This window comes from Pan troglodytes, chromosome 12 (genome assembly GCF_028858775.2).
Source record: "Pan troglodytes isolate AG18354 chromosome 12, NHGRI_mPanTro3-v2.0_pri, whole genome shotgun sequence".
NCBI classification, from domain to species: domain Eukaryota; kingdom Metazoa; phylum Chordata; class Mammalia; order Primates; family Hominidae; genus Pan; species Pan troglodytes.
Window position 1 is genome coordinate 16,207,422 of NC_072410.2, and position 26,370 is coordinate 16,233,791.

A 26,370-nucleotide genomic window follows, 5' to 3' on the forward strand; every position below is an offset into this window, starting at 1 on the left:
TCCTGGGCTCTACTGGCTTTGGGTCTTTTCCTCTTACCTTTGGGTGTCTGTGTGCCTCCTTCCTTCTCATTTGGGTGACTGCTGCAGTGGGAGAGCTGGGCACCTTCCCTGGGTGTGTAGTAATTGGGGTTTGATGTAGGAGAGGTGTGACTGCTCTGTGCATTGATGTGGTGGTGGGGGGCTGGGGTTTTAGCACATCACAGGAAATTCAAGATGGGCCTTTTGATGTGCAGCACCCTCTCTTCCCCTCCTGCATCATGTACTCTCCCTCCACCTTTCCCTTCTGTGCTCCCCCCTCTCCCCCCAGGCAAAGAAGTATTTCCTGAAAACTGGAAAAACCAGGTACTATCAACCTCAAATCAGTGCCAATTAAATTCGGTTATAAAATTCAGGCCTTGTCCCTCATCTTTGAGTGACACCTTCCCTTTTACAACTGGGGCTGTTAATACCACAATTAAAACATTCAATATCACCATATCCTTGGATCTAAAGCAGTTTATAGCCTTGAAGTTCTGTTAAGAAAGTCATTAACACATCAAGGTGTTTTGATAAGACCAACTTTGAAGCAAGCCTCTCCTCCTGGTCTTTTATTGCCCCTGTCATCTTAAGTATCAAATTCCAAGAATGCAAAGACCTATCTGCCTAGCATGTTGTTGCCTACTCAAGTTCCGTCTTTGTTATTTCTATTATCAATATTTTAAAGTCAGATGATCTTTGCAATTAACACATGAACTTTGGGTGAAGGGTTGAGATTTACTATGCTGAGACTGGCATTAAGTCCCTTCAAAGCCTTAAGAAATGCAGTGGCATTGGAGGCCAGCCGCAGGCTCCTCTGGAGTGACTCCTCACAGGGCACAGGAAGGCCTATGCCTCATCTCACGGGCCCCGGTGCAGTTATGTGGGGTCAGAGCCCGTGGTCTCAGCCATACCCTGTGCTCTTTCAACCTGAAGACTATGAGGAAGAGGTCACCTTCTGTCTGGACAACAGTCATCAGAGAGTTCTACGGTGCCCAAGTGCATTCAAATAGTAAGGAAACCCTACTGTCTTCAGGAACACTACTGTGTTTGGCTATAGGGGTTCTGAGAAAATGAGCTTCAGCTGTGTTGGCTCTGCCTGTAGAGAAGGGCTTCCCAAGCTACTGAGCCCACATGCAGGGCTCCCTGCTGGCAGAGGCCAAGTGCCAGCCCTGGAAGGGAGCACAGTGGAGGGAGGGTTGATTGCCTGGGGACCACTATTCTTGGCTAAACTGCTGAGTAGGACAAACAACTCCACAAACATGATGAAGTGAAAGGGAGACAGAGAGGGACCCTCTTTACTGGGGTTTGTCCCAAAGACCAGCCAATTGTGTGTGGGTTTGTTTGTTTGTTTGTTTGTTTGTTTGAGATGGAGTCTCACTCTGTTGCCCAGGCTGGAGTGCTGTGGCACAGTCTTGGCTCACTGAAACCTCTGCTTCCCAGGTTCAAGCAATTCTTCTGCCTCAGCCTCCCAAGTAGCTGGGATTACAGGCACCCGCTACCATGCCAGGCTAATTTTTGTATTTTTAGTAGAGACGGAGTTTTGTCATGTTGGCTAGGCTGGTTTTGAACTCCTGCCCTCAACTGATCCACCTGCCTTGGCCTCCCAAAGTGCTCAGATTACAGGCATGAGCCACTGCACCCGGCCAAATTATGTTTTTGAGATCAAGTCCCTGGGATAATCAGTTGCAGGTTCATATTTCACAGGGAAAAACAGAAAAAAATGAAGAATATCAAAGGCTAGAATTTTTTTTACTTCAATAGTTCATGTTCTCCCTGAGGCTGCAGCAAATGTGCTGTAGAAAATGGTTTGAGGGCTTGTGGGCTAAGAGCAGGAGCAGAAGAAGGGGAAGCCTGCTGTTCTCCAGGCCTTTAAAGTTCGTGTTTACGGGTCTCCTACTTGTCTTTTTATCCTTTTTTTATTATCAAACAGGTTTACAACAGTCTTGTGCACAACAAGTGACTTCCTAATTTTTCTGCCAAAACGGGGTGGCTATAAAACTTGAAAGAGCAGGGGGCTGTCCATGCCTGACAGAGTGTGTCTTTGTAGGAAAATGTAAGGTGATTTTAATCCTTTAATTGCTTCAATTTTACTTCATAAACCAATTTCTTTTCCCCTTATCCCTCAAAGCTTCCAATAACACAATCTATTGGGAAAAACTAGACGGTGGATTTCTGCTTGTTTGAGAGCTTCATATGTGGATATTTTTTAAAAGGAAAGTAAGAACCCACCAAGATAAATTTCTCTTCAGGTAACAATGTTATTGAGAGCAGTGACTTCACAGAAACAAAAGATGGAAAACCCTCAAGATTAGTGAGTCTAAGACCTGTCAAATCCGGCTTTGCGGAGCCGGAGGGCCCCAGCCACAGGGGTAGAAAACAGCTCATGCACACAGAACAGGACACGTGGAGAGATCATAGAGAGATGTGTTATTGAGCATAGGACATGCGCCCACTGTCCCAAGAATGCCTCAGTCCCAGGCCCTGGGATGGAGCTGAGTGCTGCACAGGGATAATATCACCTGATTTTCACAGCAACCACCTGGGGAAGGCACCGTCATTGTTCTCACTTTAGTGGAAACTGTCTCTTCTCAAAGTGGGGTCCACATACCAGCTGCATCAGCATCGCCAGAGAGCCTGTTGGAAATGAAGAACCTGGAGCCCCCTAGATCTACTAAATCAGAGCTGACCCAGACATACTTCAACATTTAAGATGGAATGGTTTAGCTCATAGGTCCCCAAGCCTTTTTTTTGTTTTTTGGATTATGCATCCCTAATAGAAAAATAATTGTACATGCATCCTTTTGACTGTTGAAGCTTTGCAAACCAGGGATGTAGCATTTTCTGTTCATTATGGGGAGGTTTGTCCCCAGCAGTTCTAACCAGGATGAGGTAACACAGATCCCACAGAAACATTCTGGCTTGTTGAGAATTGGAGCAGAAGGGTGGTAGGCATGCTCAGAGGGCAAGCCAAGGCTGCATGGGTGACCAGTGTGTCTGTGGCGCCTCCTGATCACAGGCATGGTGTTCTCTTTTCTTCCTAGCTACCAGGGAAGAAGTGAGCTGGCACCTTCTTCTGCACTGCTGTGCACAGAATTTGTCCCCTTTACTCTGGGTAGCCCTGGGTTAAAGCTTGATGCTGATAACAAAAAGCCATCGAACACTAGGAAATAAGGTCATGTGGAAGGAAACTAGCTTTCCAGGGACTCAGGCCTGCCTGAGATGATGTCATCTCCAGGGGCGTGTACCTGAGCTTCACTCTGCTATGCACTATTTGGCCAAAGCCCAGTCACGGTAGGGTTACATGTTAGCTTGCAGATTTTAGCCTGATAAAAAAGACAACCACAAAGATTGTAAGACTTCACTGCTCTGTGGGACCTTAAGCAGTTTTGTTATCCTAACTTATTCCGTTCCTCAGAAGCTCCCGGAATCAGCAAGGCCACCTCAAGGGATCCCTCATTAAGGAGCTGAATGAGTCCCTGATGCACAGTCAGTTTACGTTGTGTGACAGTCATGGTTTTAGCTCCTTGAGAATTGGATTCAACAAGGCTGATGAAGAAAGAAGGCACCTCTGCTCTATGGCTGGTCTTCATCTCTAGCAGCTGGACCCTGGCTTTGACAACCTTCTTTTTTTTTTCCTGCTCTTCTCTCTGCCCTCAGCTGCAACCTCCACCCCACCTATTTTTAGACATGCACTTTGATTCTGTCTTTCCAAGACCTCATTTGAAATTACCCACTTTCTTGGTCTTGTTCTTGCTGCTATTGATCTGCACGTGCTGGCTAAGTTCGGGTGGTTGTATCTCCGGTGAGAGGAGAACGATTAATGAACTCACGAATCAAGCATTTTTCAAATGTTTATGGGGCCAGACACCATGCCAGGCCTCCAAAGGCATACAGGTCCTGGCCCCGAGGACTCAGTGAGGATGTTGGCATGAAGCAGACCTTTATCTGCTATTCAGGGAGGGCTGTAAAATGGGGGTCATTCTGTTTCAATTTCATTTTTATTCCCTTTATTTCTCAAACTAATTTTTCATTAAGTACAGGAATTTTGCTTTGGGTCATTTAAAGAAAAGATATTTATTAAGTGCTTACTAAAGGCACAGCACCATCTCAGTGCTGAAAGAAATATAAAAGAAGTGAAAGGAGTGTGAGCTGCAGTCCCAGGGGCTTCAGCAGCTAGCTGGAAAGACAGAAACATGTAAAAAAAGAAAACCCAAAATATTAATAACAACGCAAGGCAGTGTGCAATGAAGAGCTAACTTATGCAGGGATCCAAAAAGGGGTGAAAGAATCACTGAGTTAGAGAAGGCTTCAAGGAGAATCCAGAGTTCAATCTGGGTCATAAGAACATACAACTCAGATTTCTTTAAACACAGTTAAAAGTGGGGAAATTGCTAATGGAGGGTCTAGCCAGCCCAGCACAGGCTTTGGTGACATCTGAGCCTTGGCTATCTGGATGACGTGATGAGTCTGGCTAAGAAGACACTTTCCCCTGTGGAAAATGACAGATGGGTAGTGTGGCCTCATCCTGCAGAATCTTGCTGCTTGAGCTTTGCACTGAGAGGGGAGCATCGCCTGGGAGCTCCTCAGAGCTGGAAAATCTCAGGCCCCTACCCGAGGCCCAGTGGGTCAGAATCTGCATTTTTAGCAGAACCCCAGGTGGTACGCATTTGAGTTAAAGAAGCTTCTTTACGACACCAGGAGACGTGAGATGTTTGGAGTCAGTGACAGGATGCAGGAAATATTTCAGGACTATTAATCTGCAAATGGTGTGTAAAGGTTAGCAAGAAGAGAACCTGGGAGCCCAGAGTTCACCTAGGAGTCTGTTTCAGAGGCTGAGATATGAAGTGAGGAGGATCCTGACATTGCCTTGGTTATACTGAGACACAAGGAGGGCAGGACACTGAGTGGAGATGGTCTGGGAGCTGGGGCCCCTGGACGGTGCCCAGGGAGGCTGACTGGGCAGGGAGGTGGACAGGATTGCAGGCAGGCCACACAGAGAATAACCAGGGCGGGGCAGGGGACCAAGGTCTAAGGTTGTGGGAATACTTCACTTCCTTCCTGCTCAGGGGATGGGAAGAAGGCCCTTTGGAGAAGACAGAAAAACCATAAGGTAGAAAGAATAAAAGCTAAGATGATGGTTACTTGCAGCTTTTTAAAAGCTATTTTACTAGAATCTCCATAAGCCTAGAATTTCACACCCTGAAGATAAGTTCGGAAAATACACTTTAATTTGTTTGTGGTGCCAATAAAAGCAGGCTCACTAAACAAATGTTTAACCGGGGGAATAGTCTACAGGACTGAACAAATACAAGTGATAGATTTGCTAATTCTTTTCTTTCCCTGTGGAAATAACTACTGTGCAGCAAAACAACCTAATTTGTGGAAGACTTCCAAAGATCACAGAAGGATCTGGATTGATGCTGTGTCCTGCTGTGGACCTGAGGGGACAGGGGATGATGCTGGTGGTGGGGAAATCACAGGGTCCGGCGAAACCGTGCTCGCTGGGGGATTCTTCACCCCCTCCGACTCAGTCCTGGTGCCTGGACCACATCCTGGGCAGGCGGTCAGACCCTGATGGTGCTGGCTACATGTTTTCCGTCTCCAACTGGATTCCTTGTTCCATGAGGGTGGGAATCATCTTTATATTTTTATATCTTTATATTTCTGCGCCTTTCTTCCAGCATCTAGAGACTGGCTCTGAGGAGTTCAAAGAGTGGTCCCTGGGATGCACTGCATTACCCAGGAGCTCGTTAGAAATGCCAAATTTCAGGCCGCACCCGAGACCTCCAGTATCAAAATCTTCATTGTAACAAGACCCCCAGGTGATTTGCGTGCAAATCACATTTTCAGATTATGACTCCAGAAGGAGGACTCTCAACCCTGCCCGCACAGTAGCATCACCAGGGGAGACTTAAAACCAGGCATCAGTCTTTTTGAAACTCCCCAGGCATTCTAGCAGAGAGCTGAGTAAATGTTTAGTAAATAAATACCCAGAATGAATGAAGGTGTGAGGGTGTGAGGGCTAAGAGGAAGGGTATTAGAGATAGGATCAGCTCTCTCATTTTATGGAAGAAGAAACTGAGGCTGAGAGATTTAGAGCAATTTGCCCAAGGTTACACAGAAGTTAAAGAGGAGTTGGCATTAGAAGTCAGGTGTTGTGGTTTATAACACGTACACAAACTCTTTGATACCACCTTCAAAAGGTGGAGCCTAATTCCTCTCCCTGTGTGAACGGGCTGGATTTTAGTGACTCGTTTCTAGCCAACAGAAAAAAGGGCAGAAGAGACGGTGCCATTACAGAGACCAGGTCACCAAAGGCATTGAGCTTCCTGCTGTGCCCTGGCTGCTGCTCAGTCACATAGGGGCAACAGAGGAGCAGCCGTGGGGAGCTCCCGTGGCCCGGAGCTGAGGCCTCCTGCCGCAGCCACTTGCGAGGCCTCTGGATGTGGGTCCTCCAGCCTGGCCTGGCCCTCAGATGTTGCAGCCCAGCCGACTGCAGCCTCAGGAGGGACACTGAGCCAGAACCACCCAGCGGAGCCGCTCCCTGATTCCTGACCCTCAAAATCTGTGGGATGGTCACATTTGTTGTTTTAAGCAGTTACATTTGGGGGTCATTTATTACACAGCACAGATGACTAATACGCCTTCCAGTCCTTTGCTGTTTCAGCCACACCCCTGTAAGAGACCAACTTCTGTTCCACAGAACTTCAACAGCCATGCCGGCCCAGTTCTCGACAAGCTTAGGATTGAACACAGACAATGACGACCAAATCAAAACAGGGGCAGGGCACTGCATGGTGTGGTCTTCACTCCTTCCTCACAGGCCCTGGAGCCCTTGCCCAACCCTCCTGGCTGGCTTTCATGCCAACGTGCCAGACACTGCCCTTTCCAATCCTGCCCGCTGTGGGAGTGCCGGGGCAGGGCCAGGTCAGGCTGCAACGGGCCGAGGCAGCCTAGGAAAAAAGAGATTGTAGGTGACCTGGGTTCAGAAGCTGGTGCCTTGCCCTGCACGCCAAGTGTTGGTAAAACAAGTGTCTGCACAAGGGTGACGGGTGTCTTCCCCACTCTGCTTGCCTTGTAGCTATGGCTGTGATCAGAGAACTTGACGTGATCATTTGAAAAATAAGCAGCCCTCATCTGATTTGTCAGTCACAAAACAATGGCTCACAGCCCATGCAGATGCTGAGACTCAGAAGGGGGTGAGAACCGGGGGGCCTCCGGCAGGGGCGTTCACTCTTCCTCCAACCTCCCCAACCTTGGCTAGCTGGACTCTCCTCTTTGCCTTCTCGAACTTTCTTCTAGAGCTCTCTGAGCTGGGCATGCCCAGAACAAGGCAACCTGTGCTCCAAGTCCAAAGAATTTCTTAGGAAGAGGTCTCAGCAGGTGTTTATTATTTTATTTATTTTAATTAAATTTTTTTTTTGAGATGGAGTTTCACTCTTGTCACCCAGGCTAGACTGCAGTGGCGCAATTTCAGCTCACCATAACCTCTGCCTCCCAGGTTCAAGCAACTCTCATGCGTCAGCCTCCCCATTAGCTGGGATTAATGGCACCCGCCACCATGTCCCACTAATTTTTTGTATTTTTAGTAGAGATGGGGTTTCACCATGTTGGCCAGGCTGGTGTTGAACTCCTGACATCAGGTGTTCTGCCTGCCTCGGCCTCCCAAAGTTCTGGGATTACAGGCATGAGCCACCGCACCTGGCCTCAGCATGTGTGTATAGTGCCACCTCCCTGCAAGTTGTGAGACAGACCATTAGAAGCTGACTCAGGGGGCTGGCTAGGGCAGGAGGGCGGTGCTGAGAGAGTGTCCGCCATCAGCCCCTGAGACCTGGGAGGTCTGGGCTCAGTGCAGTGCTGGCTGCCTCCTGCCTTCATTTCTCCTGCTTTCCAGTGCTTTCCAGTACCTGAGGATGCCAAGGGCCCGAACCCTGGCAGAATCTTTCTTTCTTGACTGCCATGGACATTTCCAGCCTGTGAGTGTGGCTCCTGGAATCCTCAATGACTTCTTCCCTCATCTGCAGGGTGCTGGCTGCCTCCGGAAGAACAGAAGGAGAAATGCACTTTCCAGGGGTCGTGTGTCCTAGAACCCATGCCACACATGGTGACCGCTGCCTGTTCCGACCTCCACACTGACTACAAAACCTGGAAATTTTTTGGTTGGAGCCACAAGCTTGGCTTCCATCTCACAATAACGAAAACATCATCAGAGTTCTCAAAGGCCCTTCAACTTTTGAATGCCCCACAGACTTTTGGTTTTATGTAAATAACAACACTTCTTGGGATTCAAGATGAGGCTCACAGGGTTTTCAGCACAAGGCTCTTACCCGTTTTAAACCAATTACGGAGCTGTAAGCATCACCTTTGTTCACAAAAGGCTCAACAATCCACTTCCAGGAGAGTAAGACCATCCTGTCCATTCATTCTCCAAATAGAAATAATAAGAAAAACAGAAATGCCACATATTGGTCAGGCGCGGTGGCTCACGCCTATAATCCCAGCACTTTGGGAGGCCGAGGCAGGTGGATCACGAGGTCAGGAGATCGAGACCATCCTGGCTAACACGGTGAAACCCCGTCTCTACTAAAAAATACAAAAAATTAGCTGGGCGTGGTGGCAGGCGCCTGTAGTCCCTGCTAGTTGGGAGGCTGAGGCAGGAGAATGGCGTGAACCCGGGAGGCGGAGCTTGCAGTGAGCTGAGATCACGCCACTGCACTATAGCCTGGGAGACAGAGCGAGGATCCGTCTCAAAAAAAAAAAAAAAAGAAATGCCACATATTGACTGTGTATTTTGTGTTAGACACGATGGTACCCTGTTTATGAACATTATCTTAATGATTACACCATGAAAAGTAGACATGGCTGGGCGTGGTGGCTCACGCCTGTAATCCCAGCACTTTGGGAGGCCAAGGGGGGTGGATCACGAGGTCAGGAGTTGGAGACCAGCCTGACCAACATGATGAAACCCCATCTCTACTAAAAACACAAAAATTAGCTGGGCATGGTGGTGCATGCCTGTAATCCCAGCTACTTGGGAGGCTGAGGCAGGAGAATCGCTTGAACCTGGCAGGCGAAGGTTTCAGTGAGCCGAGATAGCGCCACTGCACTCCAGCCTGGGTGACAGAGCAAGACTCCATCTCAAAAAAAAAAAAAAAGATACTATTCCCATTTTACAGATAAAGAAACTGAAACTGAAACTGAGAGGGTAGAGGGAACTTGAAATAGCCAGCAAATGGCAGAGCTGGGGTCTAGCTCTTCCCACCACCCCGAGCTGCCTCACCAGGCCTGCCCACAACACTTGCAGTCTGCATGCTGGAGCTCTAGCCTTTCTGAGGTGTGCAGGGCTCTGGTGGAGATTCAGGAGTCAGAAGGAAGAGCCCATCAACCCCTGAGCCACTCAGGCAGCCATTCTGCAAGTCCCCTCAGCAAGCACTGCCTTTCTACCTGGCCCGGGAAACCACGGCTCCATTGTGGAATCTGCTTTTCCACGGAGCCTAGCCCCAAGTGCCACCTGGGGCGAGTGCAGCAGGGACCCTGTCTGAGGGTGCTGGGCAGGGTCCAAAGGGGAGCAAATGATGGTGCAGCACTCCAGGAGCTGCAGTCCAGCCTGTGTGGGAAGGGGCAAAGGAGAGAGAGGATCTGAACACAGGGATAGCAGCTGCGGCCTCAGGCAGAAAGGTGCAGAGTAAATCCCCTGCCGGCCACCATGCTCCTGCCTGGGTTCCCGCCCGTGTCTTCTATGGGTCAAATCTAGCTGGAGGCCGGGGGCAAGGGAGCTTGTGGGTGCAGGTCAGCCCTGGGCACAGCACCAGGGAGAGGGCTGGAGCATGGGCCGGCGAGACATGGATAGCGCCAGCACATGAGAGCAAGACCTGAGTCTACTTTAACCTGGGACCCTAGCCTGGGTCAACTCGCGGTAGCTTGGTGACCAGATAGATGCCGGAGTGAGAAGAGGTGGGTGGGTGGACTGTAGGCTCAGCTCATTCCTACCCCAGCACTGGAAGCAGGGCAGCAGCTTTTGGGAGGCAGCCAGCACCAACAAGCCTAAAATAGAGCTGGGGGAACAGGGGTGCGGTCTGGGAGCTAAGGAGCTTGAGAAGCCACTGGCCAGAGCCCTGTGGTGGTCGGAGGAAATGACATGAGGACACAAATTCATTGGTCCAGCAAGAGAAGGGTGGCACTGTCGGCCAGGCTCCGTGCGGCATCAGGATGTCTTGTGGTCACTCCTGAACGAGCTCGAGAAGTCAAGGCCACCCCTCAACTGCTGGACGGCGTTCTGTGGATGGTGGAAAGGGCAGGGCAAAGAGGAGGGTGACTGAATCATCTAGACAAGGGATTTCTTCTGCTTTAGGATAGTTTTAGATTTATAGAAAAGTTGTAAATTCAATACAGAGTGTTCCCGGGGACCCCACATCAGTTTTCCTTTTAGGATCTTACATGATGCAATACAGTGGTCATCCCTGATGAACAAATACTGGTGCAATACTGGTGAACTGAAGTTCATACATCTTCAGATGTCCTTAGTTTTCTCCTAACGTTCTTTTTCTGTTCCAGGATCCCATCCAGGATCCCACTTTACATTTAGTCATCATGCATCCTTAGGCTCTTCTTGGCTAACAAGACAATTTCTGACTTGCCTTGTTTTTGATGACTCAGAAGTTTTGAGGAGCACTGGACAGGTGTTTTGTAGAATCCTCCTCAACTGAGAGTTGTCAGATGTTTTTCTCGTGACAGACTGGGGCTATGGGTTTGAGAGGAAGACCACAGAGGCAATGTGCCATTCTCATCACATGAAGGGTCCATGCTACCAGCATGGCTCAGGATTGCTGATGCTGGCCTTGATCACTGGCATGAAGCAGTGACTGGCAGGATTCCCCAGTCTGAAGTGACTCCTTCCGGTGCTCCTTGGAAGGAAGTCTCCAGGCGGAGCGCACACTTAAGGGAGGGAGTTATCTGTTTCACCTCCTCAAGGGCACAGCATCTACATGAATTACCTGGAGTTCCTCTGCACGGGAGACCTGCCTCTTCTCTGTTATGTATTTGTCCATCCGTCCATTATTTATTTGTCAGTGTAAACACATGGGTATTTATTTTAAACTCTGGGTTATAACCCAATATTACATTATTTATTTTGTTGCTCAAATTGTCTCAGCTATGGTGACTGGGAGCTCTTTTAGTTGGTTTGTGTGTCCCTTAGACATACGACCATTTTTTTTCTTTTTCTTCTTTTTCTTTTCTTAGGACCTCTTTACTTTCTGGCACTACAAGGTGCTCCAGGCTCCTCTTGTATTTTCCCTGCCTCAGCTCTGGAGTCAGCCGCTTCTCCAAGGAGTCCTGGTTCCTTTCACTGGAGATTGGCAATAGAATCCCAGATCTGGGTGCACAGTGAGGACTGACAAATGCTAAGATGAAAAGGTGTCTGAGGGTGCCCCAAATACCTCTGACTTCCCAGTTTGGAAAGAACAAGCTCCCATTTAGAAAGACACCTGTGCTGTGATCAGGATGCCAATAAGGAGGCACTGATGATTCCAGTGGCCCCCACTGGCCCCGGCCTGGGTTTTCCTAGATGGCTAAGGCTAAAGGGTGCCAACAGGCCCTGCACCTCTGACCACCCCACGGACCATCAGCACTGCCCGTGCCGCCCAGAGATCTGGTGGCCTCTCAGCTTGGCTCCTGAGAAGCTTGCCTTTTCTTTTTTTTGAGACGGAGTCTCGCTCTGTCGCCCAGGCTGGAATGCAGTGGCGCGATCTCGGCTCACTGCATGCTCCACCTCCCGGGTTCACGCCATTCTCCTGCCTCAGCCTCCCAAGTAGCTGGGACTACAGGCGCCCGCCACCATGCCTGGCTAATTTTTTTTGTATTTTTAGTAGAGACGGGGTTTCACTGTGTTCGCCAGGATGGTCTCGATCTCCTGACCTCGTGATCCGCCAGCCTCGGCCTCCCAAAGTGCTGGGATTACAGGCGTAAGCCACCGAGCCTGGCCAGGAGCTCTCCTTTTTTGAGTGTTCCTGAAGTGGAAGACTGTTCCTGGGAGTGAGGAGGGACTGGGGACATCTGGACGTCCTCCCTCCTGGGACCCGGCTCTCACTAGGAGTCACTGTTGTTTCAAATGCTGACAAAGCCCTGGAGATTCCTCAGTGAACAGAAGGCCTCAGAGCTGAGGGTGGAAACAGGCCTCGTGTCTGAAGGACCCACAGCGACCTCAGGACAGTTCCTGCTGAGAGCTGCACCCTCTTTTCTTGTTCTACTTCTGGTTCACACACTTTTTAAGCCTTCATCAACCACAAGACATCATATTAAATGACACAGTAAAGAAACAGCCATTTGCTTAGTCTCTTATCTACAGGCAGGATCTATGGACTCTGTGGATGCAGATGAAACTCCTCAGGGAGCTTCTATTCTCGTAGAGGAACTCCAGCCAACTTCATCCATAGAACAGGGCTGCGGTTCAAAGTCGTTCTTCCTTCTCCCGACAAATGGCACTGACATAGGGAAGAGCCCAGGGTAGGAAGACCAGCAAAGGGCCCCAGAGGGCAAGGCTACACAGGTCCCGCCCCTGTAATGCCAAGTACAGGGCCTGCTGAGCTACGGCCTTCACTGGGGATAGATGTGGATATCTTTTAGGAACTCATAATTGGTCTATGAAGCAGAAAAGGATCCAGGCAGGGCGTGGAAGTGTTTTAAGGGGTTAAATACACCATCCATGTCTAGAACATCTGATTACATCTCTGTGGTTTCCAATAATCACCATCTTATTAGGTGGCCAGGTCTCCTATTAAGTACAAAAAGCTCAGTAAAAAAACAAAAATATCAAACTTGGTCGACTCTGCGTGTCTTTGCTAATCTGTGGGCTTGTCATATTTGTTAGACGCCTCAAGAGTTTTGCAACGTATTTCTAGAGGGTAGAGCTCCGAGGGAGCCACGGGCTTAGGGAACACGCAGATCCTCCCAAGGAGGCTGAGGTTCAGAGCACCGAGGAAAAGTTTTTTTTTCTTGTTTAACAGTGATTTTTAATAAATAATTCATTTTAACTATTCATATTAAAATATTAGAGCGACCTAGTTAGAACCCGAGATGCAGTGAAGTTTGGTCAGAGGAAACAGGTTCTGTAGTGAGGCAGAACACCAGCAGACAATGCCCAACCCTGTGCGGGTTTTGGTATGGAGACAGTCTATTGGTAAGCTGGAGAAAAGACGGGAAAATCCATTCTGAAAGCAGGAGGGCACCAATGAAGTTGTTAGCACAGCTGCAAATCTGGTTAAATTAAACCCAACAGGCAAATAATCCACATACAGAGCAGAGGGAAGCAGATAATGTAAACTCCAACGAAGACCATTTGAAAGCTTTCCAAAAGGAAACCATTAACCCGGGAAAGTTCTCAGCAGGGGCAGGAGGGGGTGTAGTGTGTGAAGTACAGACATTGCATTTCCAATTAGGCATCTACTCAGTAAGCAGAGAGGTGCCAGCTTCAAAAACATTCAGTGTTGTGGAAAACCAGATTCACTGAAAATTCGGAAACGTGGAAACATCTGAGGATGCCAAGGCTGCCCCTCCTCTCACTGTGTTTCTCCATCCACTGCCCGAGTACTTGACCCTTACTTAAGGAACAGCTCTTTCTTGCTGTTGGGTAAGAGGAGAATCTGCACCTTAGAGCCCAGACATGCAGAATTAAAGGTGTCATCTGGTTGGGGAAGTTTAGTCAGATTTGCCTCTTCCATTTGGCGAAGCTCACTCCTCCAACACTCTTGTTTGCTGGGGCTGACCCTGGGCTGCCCCCTGCCCCACCACTTCCCCCAGCCTGGTCCAAGCCCCATCCCAAGCTTTGGTTGCTCTCTCTCTCTCTTTCTCTTTCTCTCTCTCTGTCTCTCTCTCTCTCTCTCACACACACACACACGCATGGCATACCCCAGGAGCTGAAGTGGGGGCTGGAGAAAGCAAGCTAGTAAGCTAGGGGCATGTCAGGTGGCGGCGGGGACTTGAAGACCCTGAGCCATGCTGCTGAGGTGCAGGGCTGTGGAGAAGAGAAGCCCCTCCTGCCTCCCTACCCAGGGTCAGATTAATCATGAAGGATGCAGACGGCAGGAATTGCAGAGGAGAGGAGGGCTTGAGCAGGTCCAGGCAGCAGTAGCCAACAGAGGAGGAGCCACTGAGGCGCACGTCACCAGCCAAATGGGTCCCTTGAATAGAGTTTCTTCACTTTGGCCATCTGACATGACATGCTTCCTGCTAGGCCCTGACAGCCAGCCTGGCTCTGACGGGCAGCACATGGGTAGGGGGGACACCTGGCATCACTGCTGGGGGGTGGGAAGCAGGGTGCTGTGGCTCTATTATCCTGGCTGAGATGAGGTGTGCAAGTGAGTCTCCTGGCCTCTGCTTCTTCACTTGAAAATCAGTGTGATGCATTCACCTCTCAAGCTTGCGGTATCAGTGATCATGGACACACTCACACTTAACAGATCGGCCATCGTCAAGTTCAAATGAATGGTGTGGGGTGGGGTGGGGTGGGGTGGGGTGGGGGGGTGGGCAAGTCACTCACCACTTTCTCTGCTCTCAACCTGATACTTTACTATTTCAAGGTCTCCTGGTTGTTCTTTAACCCCAGCTCATTTCATTCTCTTCCCTATTTGCTTCACTGATTCCGGACAGTTCTGCAGTGAGAGAATCCCAGGGAGGCCCAGGTGAGTCACATCCCGAAACCTCTGTGAAGGTGAGGAGAGCAAAAGCCCCCTTGGGAGGCTCTGGAGAGCAAGGAGGAAACTGCCACTCATGCTCTGGTGGGCACGCCCTGCCGCTCACCTCAGCAGCAAGTCGTGATTTTAAACTAATACTTATTACTCACCAAGTTCTAGGTTCAAATATATATATATTCACATATATATAATACTTATGTGATATTATGTGTGTATGTATATATTTACATATATATAATATTTATGTGATATTACATGCATATGTATAAGTCGTTTAGTGGACACTGTTATGGATAAAGGTAAAACAGGAGTCTAGGGGTGGGAGCTGCTGTTTTATACAGTGTGGGGCCAGGGAGGGTTTCTCTGATAGGACAACGCGTTAGCATAGACCTGAAGGGAATGAGCAAGACACACAGACATCTTGGGCCAGCGCGTTTTGGGCAGAGGGAACAAATGCGGCAGCCCTGAGCTTGAATCAGTGTGGCCAGAGTGGGGTCACGGTGTCACTGGTGGGGAGGTGGCCAACCTGGCACCATACTCCATGGGGGCTGGCAGAGCCTGCTGTGTCCCCACACCAACCCCCGTGTAGCTGCCCCTTAACTGCAGGGTCCTGATGGTGTTTTGAAACCTGGCCAAATTGATAGATTGCTCCAAGGAAAGACAGGGACCTCTGATGGACTAGACCGTGGGGAATGACTGCCAGGCAGAGGTTGAGCTGACCCGTTAAACTCAGCCCGTGAGTGCATACAGAGCATGGGCAGGACTTCCAGTGTGCTCACGGCCCGCTCTAAGCACTCTGCCTGCCTTGGCTCTCGGAAATCCACATAATATTCCCATGAGGCAAGTATGTGACCTTCCCTCGGGGAACTGAAGTGACAGAAGTTACCCAGCAATGATGATCTGACGTTCCACCACCAGCACGGGAAGGGGCTGGCTCTGGGCCTGTGTCCACCTGAGGCTGGGCTCCTCCCCACCCTGCCGCCAGCATTCTTTCCAGAGCCGCGCCCGCCCCAGGTGGCTAGCCCATGCCAGTCCAACCCCACCAGGACCAGTCCAGCCCAACTTCAGGGAAGAAGAAAGGCACCTGAGGTTGAAGTTGTCTGGCGCGTCTTAGGTCTGGTACGACTGCTATTGTGAGAAGAATGGCTGGCCAGGTCTGCTCTTGGCCTTGGGGATAGAAAGAGAAGCTTCCATTTTCCGCTCTAGCTCCCAGCATCCTGCAGCCCAAACAACACCTGTCCAGGATCCGGGGCTAGCCAGCAGGGCTGTCTGCTGAGGTGTCTCTGGGGAGTTCAGCCATGTTTAGCATTTCGCACATCTGTCTATACCTAGACCTCTGCTCGATATATACTATCCCCACACCTGAGATAGTTATGATACAAGGTTAGACTTCAAGCTAATTTGAAACAGTCCACATCATCCCAGCTCTCATTTCTGAACGAGCCCATGGAAACGACAGCAAGGCGAAGTCCATGAACTTACCAGGAGGCAGGTCTCAGGCAAGCCACCTCACCTCTCCAAGCCTTACTCTGCACATGTGTGAAGCAGTGATGATTGTCTCTATTTCACAGGACTGCTGTGCAGATTAAGACGGAAACGCTAAGGAAGCAACAAATGCCCAATAAATGTGGGTTTCTTCAACATTTATTGAATACCTACTGTGTGCAGCCACTGTGCTAGGTGCCAGAGAATGAACAGACGGATGCTTCCCGTCCTCAAAGAGGGCACAGTCAGTGCAACGGCAGGGACAGATGTTTAACAGCTCAGTCACAGCACCGTGCAATTTGGCTCTCTCTCCTATTTCCTCCTTTCAATGCTTTAGGCCATGAGAATAGGGGCCAGGTCTTCTATTTCTATTAGATCTCACAAAGCCTTGAGTAAGATCTAGAGTCCGTTGTCTTACGGCAAATGCAGTGGCCTCTCTAACAAAGAAATGTTTCAGGGTAAACAGGAAAGCAGCCACCTCAAACCCCATCCAGCCCACACTGGGAGAGCTGTTTACAGAGATGAACCCAGGGAGGTGGGTGGAAGCCTCAGACCCTCCCTGGTGGGAGGCTGTCCTGCCACCGAAGGCCTCCATCTCCAGAGGCTCCTGCTTTAACTGATGCCGTGGGAGGCATGCAGCCAGTCCTTTAAGAACTAGGGACATTGGCGTTTGCCAGTGTCTCAGTTCTGTTTATTCTGTAAACATAAGGAGGAGCTCAACATTCTGTTGTACTTCATTTTGCAATCTTCACAAAATAAATATTTGCCTTCAAAAGCAACAACTGTGATAATCATCAGGATAATATTCTCCAGCGCCATTTCCCTCGCACATGCCAGGCACAGAAGGCAAGTCAGAGTGCTGTGTGTGGTCTGTTTGGATAATAATTTTCATCTGGAAAATTCAATTTGGAAACCAACTGGCAGTAATTCTAGAGAAAGTTTGGTCTCCTGGTTTTTAGAATTGACTCAAAACCGAGTGTCCCGAGTCACCTAAGTCTCCTTGCTTTGGTTACGTCTGCCCATAAAATGAGAAGCAAAATTGCTTAGTGAGTGCTGGTGGGAAACTAGGACATTGGCGGGGTTCACAGTGGCCACAGAACAAGGACTGGCCACCCAGACAGGCCAGGTGCCTGCTGCATGTGCAGGGATGGTCTCTCTCTCTCCAAATCTCTCTAAGAGTGAGCTAAAATTCAAAAAGAGTTCTGCTGAATGTAAATGGTACTTATTGGAGATTTTATTGCCCATAAAGAAATCCATCAACAGAAAACCACACTCTGCAAATCTACCGATGCACAGTTAGTTTGTGCTGCTTACAAGTCCCACTCTAAACTCAGCTGTCAGTGCCCTCCCTTGGCCACGCTTCTTGGAGATATAGGCTTTCTGCAGAGGATGCCGCATGTCAACAAACACATCCCCAAAGTGTACACTCTGATTTATCTTCTTCATTATGGACAGGAGGCTTTAGGAACGGCCATTTTGAGTCTTTATTAAGGACTAAATCTTAAAGAAAATGAACCTTGAGACTCCTCTAAAGTACCTTTTAGGAATGCTCAGCGCATTTCCGTATTTTTAAGGATTAGGATTTTTTTGGGCCAGAGGTAATGTTTATTACCCAAGGACACAGAGCCTCAATCCAAACAGTAAACCATAAAACCACATCTAACTGGGTAAATAAAATCAGCCAACTTAATAGACATCTGCATCCCACTGGAGCATTCCCCGTGGCCTTCCACTTTCCTGTATTCATCAGACCCCAACCAGACATCAAGTCAACAATCCCGCCCTTCCAGCTCCTCCCTCGTGATCCATCTGTCTGCCTTGACTGCCCTGGACTTCCCAGAGACAGGTATCTTCCTCCAGACTGACTTCCCTCCTAATCGACCTCCATCTTCCAGATACGAGGAAGGAAATCAAACTTTCCAGGTGCTGGTGGCTCCGTGCGGGACGGGGCAGGGAAGCCACCTTCTCTCCAACTCCAAAGGCCATATGGAGTCAACAGGAACAGGTCTGGCATGCTGGCCAAGGGCATCAGTGATCTCTGAACCCGTTCTCCAACAATTTTGCCAACTGAGCCATCAGGGAGCCACTGCGTCCCCACTCCATCTCACACCCGATGCTGGAAGGTGTCCCTCTCTCCAAGTGAGGAGGAAGCGAGTGCAGCTGGCCAGTGGCTCTGCGACTGTGGGAGTGTCCCAGCAGGGCTGCAAGGGGGGCGACGGCGATGTCTGTTGCTAAGTGTTCTTTCTCTGCACAACTTATTGAGTCTTGATAATCTACTTTCAGATTTTTGGAAGTGTAATCATGTGTTTCAAGTCAGGGTCTTCATAATTTTTCTCAGAATGGATCCCTTTGGCATGTGTTAACGGCCAAGGGAACAGGTGTTGGTGAAAATGGATCATTCCTCTCCTGCCACCCTTCCTGCTGCCTGCCCTTCCTGCCCTGCACCCCAGCCAAGCCAGCTCTCCCAGGAAGAGGCTACTTGGAGACCCAGCTCCTTAGAAGCTGATACGCAAAATACAGCAACCGGCGTGGCATGGGATGGGGTGGTGTGGGCACTGACTGTCCCAGAACAACACAGGGCATGAGCCACCATGGCTGAACTTCCGCCCTGACTTGACTTCTGTTTGCCTTTCCATCACCCTCAATGAGAGCCCAGCCCCCTTGCCACGGCCCGCTCAGGCTCCTGGTTCTCCTCTCCTCTCCTTCTGTTCAACCCTCCTTTCCCTCTGCTCCGGCAGCACGGCCTTCCTGCTGGTGCTGGGACATCTCCAGCTCACCCCACCCCAGGGCCTCCTTTCTTGCGGGTGTCCTGGTTCACTCCCTCACTTCATCCAGGTCTTTACTCAACTATTTCATTTCCCAAGAGGCCCCCACTACTACCCTGGGCACCTTCTTTCTACCTGCCCTGCTAGTTTGTTTGTTTTTTTTTTCATGGCGCTGGATTTATGCATTATAGCTTCTCTCCCTGCAGCAGAATCTAAGCTCTGTGAGTGCAGGGATGTTCTCTCTCCTCACCCATGGGACCACTGTGTTACTCACTACATCCCAGCATGGTGCCTGGCATGTAGCAGATGCCCAGAAAACATTTGCTGAATGAATGAATGTGCGCTAAAACCAACTTGAAATCCTGCCTGCTTCCTCCTGTGCATGCAGGATTCTGTGCAAACATGGGATTGGAAATATGGCAAATGGAAGTTTTAAGAGAAGAGATTTGGTAACCATCTGAGAGTCGTCAAAACAGTGCATGCCCTCTCATTTTTTGCTTACAGTCTGGTTTTGCACGTCTTTCTTCTATCCTAAGAAAGTGCTTTCTCTCAGGATTAAGGTGTTGTTGGCAGAATCAACTCTTTTTTATTTTCAGGAGACTAATACTGTATCTTATTTCAGTATTTGGGCTCACCTTTTAGTTGCTTATATCTAGCTATTGAATGGTATCAGTTAACAACATCAGCCTTAAGCCCACCACTAAGCTTGGCTTCTGTGCTACACTGCGGGCCTCAGGGCTGTTAGTAAGAGTAACGTGACTGCAGTTGTTATTGCCCTCATTGCTGATTTCATCCGACTCACAGGTGAAGGCGCGCCTTCCTACTGTGTTTGGAGCAGTAGGTCTGATTGACTGTGAAGTGAGTTAAGCTGGCGTGAGCTCACAGGGTGGTGCAGCCAGGGCTACCGCCACAGGTGCATCTTCCTCTGTGGGGCTCCTTACGGCCCACCTGTTTTCCGTAGTCCTCTGTTTTCTCGGAAATGGAAAACAAAGGCATCCTGGCTGGTTACATGTGCATGTAGGTGTTTAAAATGGTGGGCATTTCCAGAGTGTGTCTGGGCAAGAGGATCTGGGCAAGGGAGCAGGGCCTCCAGCTTCACCCACATGTGTCTGCTCCTTCCTGGGGTCCAAACAGTGTGTTTGCCACCCTTGGGCATCCAGCATTTGAGAAATAACAGGTGTCTCTGCCCCCAGAGAGGGTAGCTTTGCAAACTAGGATTTGTTTGCTTATTGACTTAGGGGATGCTGATGTTTGAGCAGCCCCCTTGTCCCTAACTGTGTCATTGGAACAATTGGTGACCTTTCTCTGACAAGAAGGATGAAGGAGCCCATTCATTCATTCATTCATTGGACATATTTTCACGGAGTGCATGATGTCCTTGGGGTGTGCTATGACTGAAGACACTTCAGGTTGTAGGATCCCTTAATACATGATCTAATGAATGGCTGTTCCCTGCCAAGACCCAGGGCAAAGCTTTTTTCATAGCTTTGACTGTACAGGGTCAGCTATCCTTGGGTAATGCTTTGTGACACTCTAAGAGCAATGATGAAAAATTAAATATGGTCAAGCTCATTTGTCTCAGGGGCCAATGGGCTGTTGGGATGCCTGAGCCCCAAATGCCATTTTGAGTTTTTTTTTAGTTACTAGACTATCTTAGACTGAACCACCTACAATGGCCTATATTTGACAGTTTTTTTCACTATATAAAAACTACAAACACTCTAACTTTTATCAGGAGGGTTCACAAAGAACAAAACTGAGACTGTTTCCTCTTGATCCCTCGCCTCTGAGGACAGGATATGAGTGCGTCTGGGGATGACACGACCCTGGGAAACTAAGATACAGGAGGGGGAGTGTTTGCTTACTCCACTCTTATTTTTATAATCCCTGGTGGCTGTCATTGCACCATCTCCTTGTGGGGGCAAATGTGTCAGTGTTGGAGGCAGACGACACAGGTTCTAGTCTCAGCCCCTCCAATTATGAGTGACAGGCTCCACACGAGGCCTGGGCATACTGAGTGCTAACCTAGACCAGTTCTTGGTGTTCCCATAATCATTATGAGCTGTGGGACTTCGGGCAAGTCAGTGAACCTCTCTGAGCCTCAATTTCCTTATTGGGAAAATAGAGAAGACATTCATGACAACGCTTTGTAAAGTGCCATAGAAATGTACAGCAGAGGTTAAATGATTAGGCATCAGCTTATGTTTCCTTGCTTTATTTTTTAGGAAAATAGTAATCTTTGGGACTTAAAAAAAATTCCTTCCTGCAATATACGAATTCAGTAAGGACAGAATCGTAGGCACTGAGATGGAGGCGGCATGCTCACAGGAAAGGCTGGCTGGGGCTTTTGTCCCCTAATTGATCTAATGTGCTAAGTGGGCTTAATGTAAGTTAATTAATGATACTATTGGTGGGTGGAATACCTAGGCAGAGCCTCAAACAGCATCAAAGGAACGAGCAGGCAGGTGTCATCCAGGATAATTGAGGCATGCAGGCAGTCACTAGGCAGGCTAGGAGGAGGGTGAGGGGAAACTGAGCCCAGCTGAGGGGCTGAGCCACTTAAGCAGCAAGGCTGTCTGCCAAACACCATCCTGTTTACGGCTCCTGTATTTGAATTTCAGATTTGCTTGAGTCTTTGAAGCTGGGTTCCTGGGCATTTCCTTGAGAATAAATTCTATTCTTTGGAAACCACAAAACGCACTCACTTGGACCCAGAAAGGAGCGTCAGGTAACCCAGCTTCCGTCTGTGGGCCTATGAGACCTGAGGAACTTTGACTAGAAGAGGCTCCCCATTTAACAGAGGCAAGTAGGTTTTGCGCTCCGTGAGATGGGGTAAGACCAGGTCTGTTTGCACTCCGGAGCAATGCTGGGCTGCCGCCCAATGGCAGGCACTGGGCTAGGCAAGAGGGTACCATGACGCCTGAGAAACAAAGATGAGCCCCTGACACGTCTGTGCTTCACAAATGTGTACGCCCAACAAAATGAAAGTCCAGCTCACAAAAGCAAGAAACCAGGTAGTGGCCAGGGAGTGAAAATCAAGCATTTCAGGGAAATTGCATTGACTTTTTCCTCCCAAAGACTGGTCCTCCCAAGATTATCCTCCAACTGCTCCAACTGTGCTGTCACAAATTAATCCTCCCACAGCACAGCCTGGCCCACTTAGGGATGGGGAGGGGTACAGCGGAGACCCCCGCCAATCGCCACCAGGATCGCCAAACTTTCCCAGCCGTGAAGGGTACACGTGGACTGTCATCAGAACGAACGCTTATTTCCAAGCCTTGACCAGAGTCACTCTCTTTTTGGTGGCCTCTGTCAAAATGTATCTTTAAAGGTTTTCAGTGGCTATGACATACAAATCTCAGAGTATTAAGCCAGGCAAGAAACATTCTCTATTTTAGATGCCTGGATCCCTTTCTTCCTTCAGTCTATTATGGCTCTTCACTTCTTTGTTACACTTTCACTCTTGCTCAGAAAGTGTCTCAAAAATGCCACTTGAGAGCCACAGAGCAGTGGCCTGGGGACTGGGGAAGAGGACGGTGGTGCTCCTGTCTCTCCGTACGTCTCCTCACATGCGTGTACCCCTGGCTGTGTGGGATTCCCCACTGACCGGCATCTGCCCTGCTTGTTGATTTTAACTGTCCCTCTTGTTGCTGACCCAGCACAACATGGGCAGGGAAACCCAGTGGGAACCTCGCCTGCTGACCTCCCTGCCCAGCCACCCGCTTCTCCCTGAGCTGACATCTCAAAGCTTGGCTGCTGCAGGAGGCTGGGAATCAGAGCCGACTCCTGTCTAGGAGCCCAACCCGCCCCATGGTCTGTCAGAGTGTTGAGAGGAACCTCTTGGCTGGAAATGAAAACCTCAGTCATCACAAATAGGTACCCACTCCCCTCCTTCTCTCCCTCTCCCCGCTCCCCCGCCACCAACACAGAGGCCAGGATATGGGGGGCCTCAGACACAACTGGAAACCCCACTTGGAAGGTCTCTTAGGTCACAGCGGGTACGCAGAGTTGGAGGCAGGTACAGAGCCCAGCTAGAGTCCCTGCCGCGCCTGCCTTCCCCAGTGAGCCGGGCACAGGGGCAAACCTGAGAAACATACTTTTCACGCTCCCTGGAGGAAGCCGTTGCTTCAGTAGCCCAAATCTTAAAGCCTGTGAAGCACACACAGAATTTGTCTCCCTAACCAAATGTGCAACCAACAGCAAAACAGGGTTTCTGATGTTTTTCTAAAACAAAGGAACAATCTCAGGTCTTAGAACTGGTAGCGCAGACATACTGCAATCGGTAAAGCTTGTTCAAACGCAACCCAAAAATGACATGCATTTCAAAAATGCACCCAGCCTCTCTCCCAGCCCATGACACCTCCGTCTCGGCCACAGCTGAAGAGTTTAGAAAACCAGAGGAAAGGACCAGGGCTTACCTGGCTTCTGTTGGAGGTCAGCTTCAGTCCCAGCAGAAGATGGGTCTATGAAGAAAGTCAGGTACCATCCAGTTCTGGGTGACAGGCTTCACAGGTGGCCACCGTGGCAGCCCTCTCAGAAGCAGGTACTCTATGTCCTTAGGGGCCAGCAGGGCTGCCTGGGACCTGGCACACCTCTCTGACACCAGCCCCGCTTCCTTTCCGTTTAAAGGGCTTCCCGGGAACTCTTCCTTGACTGCTCCCTGTCCTGTCTGCAAGTTTGGAAACTCAGTCCTTGCCGAGGGGCTTTCCCTCATTGCAAACTCACCTGCACCATCTAGAGGTCTCTCCCAGCACTGGAGAGGCTGGAGCGGGCACGTTCAGCCCTGCTGCCATAGGTCCCTGGCACACCTGGCTCTCCGGCCGTCTGCCCCTTAAGAGATCTGTTGGAATGGATAAAAATCATGGATTTTTTTTTTTTTTTGCAGGGGTGGGGGCCTTGCTTCTATCAGAGCCTTTAGGCGTGGGAGTGCTAAAAAGCTAAACTAGCATTAAAATATCATTAATCAAAGCTTGTTCATAGAAGGACCCCCCACTGAGATGGCTACAGGCATGGGTGCCACTGCACGGATTCAGCTTCCAACATGTCTGTTCACATTCTCACCCATCCCCCGCACATCCCTCAGGGTTTGAGCCACCAGGACTGCTCTTCCTTTCCTCTCTCTGGACACCTCACACCACCAGTGTATACCCATGTAACTTCAGATAACCATACACACCCCCCGTATAACTAGGTAATTAGGAAGCCATTTGAAACATCAACATTTTGAAAGGACATACCTTTCAGTATTGGGCAATTATTTCTCAAAAAGTAAATGATTGGGGGGGAAAACAGCCTTAAAATAATGTAATTCTCTTGTCATTTTCTCCCTCATTCACACCTACACAGATAAATACAGGAACAGAGCAGCTCCTCCAGGCTAGATTTCTGTGTTCTCCTTTTCCATCTTGTCCCCTCTGCCTTGGAAACCTACAAGGTAACTCACACATGAGAAAGTAAGAGCTTAAGAAAGAAACAGTCTGGGCTCCGTGGCTCACACCTGTAACCCCAGCACTTTGGAGGCTGAGGCGGGCAGATCACTTGAGGTCAGGAGTTTGGGATCAGCCTGGCCAACATGGTGAAACTCCGTCCCTACTAAAAATACAAAAATTAGCCGGTGGTGGCATGTGTCTGTAAACCCAGTTACTCGAGAGGCTAAAGCAGGAGAATTGTTCGAACCCAGGAGATGGAAGTTGCAGTGAGCCGAGATTGTGCCACTGCACTCCAGCCTGGGCAACAGAGCGAGACTCTGTCTCAAAACAGAAAATAAAAGAAAAGAAAAAAACAGACAGAAATGTATGGGGCTGGGGCAAGGACCTAGACTGTAAAGGACTAATTCTGCCTCCACAGAGATTAAGCTGAACCAGAGTTACTTAGCTGACTTGACCCTTGTGGATGATTAATCTAGATAATATAAGCTCCCAAACAGGAATTTTAACTTGAATTTTCAGGTTTGGTTGTCTACCCTGCTCATGCCGAGTTCAGACTGAGGGTCTGTGATAAATTAAAGTCACTGAAATTATTAAATTAGGAACCTGGGAAAATGAATGGGAGGCATTCTGGGCTAATCTGTTCTACTCCATATAATTTTTACTTTCTGGTGTGCTCACAGTGTGTTTGAGGTTTGGGATTATTTTAGGTGTAACTAAAACATTTTTTCTATTGGAAATTAAGTGGTGATTTAAAATTTACCAAAAGGAATGATACTGATATTTCCCAAAGAGAGAGAAAAAAGACAAAAGAAAAAATTAAAATGGCACAAAATATGGATGCTGTAATAGAAGCCAAGGGAGTTTTTTCCCCTCTTTGAAAAAAATCCAAACATCATGGCATTAAGCAAGGTTATGGATGGTTATACTTGAAGTCTGCCTAGTCATCATATCCAAATGAAAATGAGTATATAATTAATTCAGTTGATTAAGAGAAAGAATGAAATGAGAAATCATTGCTTATCTTCATCATGTAAAGCTCCAGAGCTTTGAAGATATGTGATTTTCTGTTTTATACATTTCCTAAGAGACTGAGGCAGAAATAGCAACAGGTTATCAATAGCATTTTTTAAGTAAGAAAATGAATCAAGACTGCAGAACATGGTTGGGTGAAGGGGGTCTCCTGGGGCTGTGTTCTAAATTTAGAACAAATTTAGAAATGATGAATGTAATTTAGAACAAATGAATTGTAATTTAGAACACATGCTTGCTACACATAACAACCCGGACAGCCACCTGCCCCCTTCACGGGGTGTGCTCAAATGCATGGCCAGGAGTCTTATGGAGGGGCACAACAGGCAGGCTGGCCCCAGCTCTCAGCTCCGCAGCAACAAAACTTCGCAAGTGATTTTAGAGAGTCAATGGACTCCCATCCCTGTAAAAAACACTCAGGGGTTGGTAAGAATTATCTTGCAGATCAGATAATTTCCAGTGAGTGAAACAGAGCCATATTCTGGTCGTCGTGATTTTAAATTTGTGTCTTTTATTTTTTTGGTGAGACAGAGTCTTGCTCTGTCGCCCAGACTGGAGTGCAGTAGCGTGATCTCGGCCCACTGGAACCTCTGCCTCCCAGGTTTAAGCGATTCTCAGCCTCCCGAGGAGCTGGGATTACAGACATGTGCCACTGCGCCCATCTAATTTTTGTATTTTTAGTAGAGACAGAGTTTCACCATGTTGGCCAGGCTGGTCTCGAACTCCTGACTTCAAGTGATCCTCCTGCCTCAGCCTCCCAAAGTGCTGGGACTACAGGTGTGAGCCACCGGACTCACCTTAAATCTGTGTCTTAATTACCAATCTCATGTTGTGTGAGCAGAAAGAAAATCCTTGATACCCATGTACCCCATCAAAGTAGCATTCTCCTATGCCATCATGTTCATGTGTTTATTCATGCAGCAAATGCACGTCACGTCTTCTACGTGCCGGCAC

General features: G+C 48.9%; 1 protein-coding gene across 1 annotated transcript in view; it reads right to left on the minus strand.

Moving 5' to 3' along the window:
• The window catches only part of EDAR (ectodysplasin A receptor), a 94,679-nt gene extending 71,030 nt beyond the window's left edge, over nt 1-23,649 (minus strand). Inside the window, exon 1 of the mRNA XM_001139583.7 lies at nt 23,377-23,649. The gene's annotated coding sequence lies outside the window, so the exon portion shown is untranslated. The remainder of the gene's footprint in view (nt 1-23,376) is intronic.
• Nucleotides 23,650-26,370: the final 2,721 nt, after the last annotated feature.